Raw genomic sequence first — 3166 nt, 5'->3', positions numbered from 1 at the left:
GGAAAAGATATGAATAGTTATTTCTCAAAAGAAGACAGAAAAGTGGTAGCAAGTATAGTAAAACAATGCTCAACATCACTAATCATCAGGGAAAGGCAAATCAAAACATAATGAAAGATCACCTTACTCCAGTTAGAATAGCTATTATCAAAAAGACAAAAAAGTAACAACTGCTGTTGAGGATGTGGAGAAAGGGAAATCCGGGCACACTACTGGTGAGAATGTAAATTAGTACACCTGTTATGAAAAACAGAAATAATTTTTATTAATTATTATCAATGTTATATAAATATTGAATCGTAATTCTATTAATATCTATAATTAAGAGATTAAAAAAATAAAAATAGACACATAGTCCAATGGACCAGAATACAATCTATCTAAAATTGTATTCTACTATACAATCAGCAATTTTACTAATGATTATATGCCCAAAGGAATTGAAGTCAACATGTTGAAGAGATATCTGCACTTCTGTGTTTATTATAGCATTACTCACAATTGCTACAGAATGAAATCAACCTAAACGTTTACAAGCAGACAAAGGAATAAAGAAATGGTGGTATATACACAATGGAATACTATTCAGCTACTCACAAAGAATGAAATTCTATCATTTGTCGCGCGATGGATAAACCGGGAGGACATGTTAAGTGTAGTAAGTCAGGCACAAAAAGACAAATATCGCATGATCTCACTTACATGAGAAATTTTAAAAAGCTGACCTCAGAGAAGTAAAAAGTAAAATAGTGGTTATTATTGACTGGGTAAAGATGAGAGGAGACTGGCTAATGGGTACAAAGTTGTAGTTACATAGGAAGAATAAGCCCTGATTTTCTATTACATAGTAGGGTGACTATAATTAATTGTTTATTTCAAAATAGTTAGAAGAGAAGACCTGAAAGCTATCACCACAAAGAAATGATAAAATTTGAGGTGATGGATATGTCAGATATGTGGTCATCATACAGTATATACATATATTGAAATATCCCACTGTACCCCACATACATGTGCATTTATCATGTATCAATTGTAAACAAAATTGTAAACATGTATTAAATAAAAGAGAAAAATGCTGTTGTCTCAAATGCTAATTTTGGCCTCTGATGTCAGAATTTTTTTAGATTTGGGAGGAGAATCCCCCTGTAAAATCTTGAACAAAGGTTTTAAATCTGTCGTGGTAATATGTAAATAAGGTTTAATTTAATTAATATCCCCCAGTAATTTTTGAAAATTATTTAAATGGTTGTTTTAAATTTTTTGAAAGCAAACTGAATGTAAAGTGTTTATAATTTTTAGGGTTTAAAGATATGGTAAAGAAGCAATTCTGTAAATTAATGACTATAATATTAAAGTTAGTAGGTATAGTAGCTGGATTTGGTAATCCAGGCTGTAGCATTTTCATAGTTTTTATGGTAGCGTTAATAGCTCTTAAATCTTGTAAAAGTTTTTATAAGATTTTTTTTTTTAATAACAAGCCTCTAATGGTTGTTTAACTAGTTTTTTAGCTGTCTTAAGCTTTTTTGAGAGCATGGGCCATTGTTTTACCCAAACTGGTTTGTTGGCTTTTTAGGTAATAGGTTTGGCAGTCTTGGGAACAATGGCCCCTAGGATAAACTTGAATAGCCAATGTCAGCTCAGTTTGTCTTTTTATTAACTTGGACAGGTTTTTATATTTCCTGTCTGTTTTTACCAAGTCCCTTAAAGGGATTATAGCCCATTTGTAGTATTTGTGTTGAAATTTTGTTATTAAGGTTATATAAAAGCATGTCTATTTGAGTAAGAATGTCTTTTCCCTATAATGTAAAGGGGATAGATGGAATCACGTATGGGCAGAAAGTTTTTGAAGTCTCATTGTTTGTCTAATTTAAAATTTTAGAGTTTTTGGCTATTGAGGGTGTGTGGCCAATGTCTATAAGTTTTGAAGGAGTTATTTGAGTCGGCCAAGAAGCAGGCCAATCTTTCCCAGCAATACAGGAAACATTGGCTCGGGTGTCTAATAAACCTTTAATTTTAATTTCTTGTATATATAAATTTTTTAGAGGTTTGGAATTAGTAACCTCTTGAACCCAAAAAGTATCATTGTTAGAACCAAATCAAGAGTCATCTCTAGGCAGGTCAGTTAAAGTTTTACCTATTTTATGATAAGGCAGGAGTAGCAACTGGGCTATTTTTTGACCTTTGTTAAACTGTATAGTTTTGTTAGGGGGAGCGACAAGCACCTGGATTTTCCCTGTGTAATCTGAATCCACCACTCTAGGAATAATGGAAATTCCTCGTAAAGACAAGGAACTTTTGCCTAATATTACACCCACTATTTCTTCTGGGAGAGGGCCTTTTATTTTTGTAGGAGTTGGGGTTACCGGGACATCTGGAATTAATATTGTTGTGGTGGAGGAACACAAGTCCAGTCCTGTGCTCCCTGGGGTGGCTCGGATGAGTTCTGTGATGGAGTAAAAGGAACGAACGGGTTTATGGTGGAAGCTGCCCCTATTGTTATCTGGAGCCAGGGCTGACCCCTCTGGAAGTTTTTCTGGGTCTGGATAACTTGTTGAATTAAAGGGGTGTCATTTTTATGAAATTTAGACCGATACTCTCTTGTCTAATGGTAGCCTTTTTGACATCTAGGACACAAATTTTTTGGTAGAGCAGTCCCAGTAGGTGGCAATGATGTCATGTAAACCAGCCATTCCTCGCTTAGCTAGACAATTTTTGTTAATGTGTTTAGTTTGACCGTAAAGTAAAACTGCAATGAGATATGTTTTTGCTCATTATTTATATACTTTTGTTTATATCATTTATATTTATTCATATTATTTATATATTGTTTATATATATTGTTTATATTATTTATATATTACTAATATACTTTTATTTATTATTGTTTGAGCTCCCTGTATTTTTATAAGAGAAGGAAAAGTGTCAGCATTTTTAACCTTTAAAGGAAAAACCTTAGAAAGAGGTGTAGTAACATTATTAGGATATTTTGCTCATGATATTTTACCATTTTATTTTTAATTTAGCCTTATCCTGTGAAGATAAATTGTAGAAAACGAGTTAAGTCATTAGAAGAGACCTTAGTTTTGCGTTTAGACAAAGTATTTATTAAGATATTGGTGAACATTTTTCATTCCTAGATTTGCTCTGGCCCATGATTATATCA

This window comes from Carlito syrichta, unplaced genomic scaffold (assembly GCF_000164805.1).
Source record: "Carlito syrichta isolate Samal-C Ts95f unplaced genomic scaffold, Tarsius_syrichta-2.0.1 Scaffold305616, whole genome shotgun sequence".
In the NCBI taxonomy this organism is placed as follows: Eukaryota; Metazoa; Chordata; class Mammalia; order Primates; family Tarsiidae; genus Carlito; species Carlito syrichta.
This window is presented reverse-complemented; position numbering follows the sequence as displayed.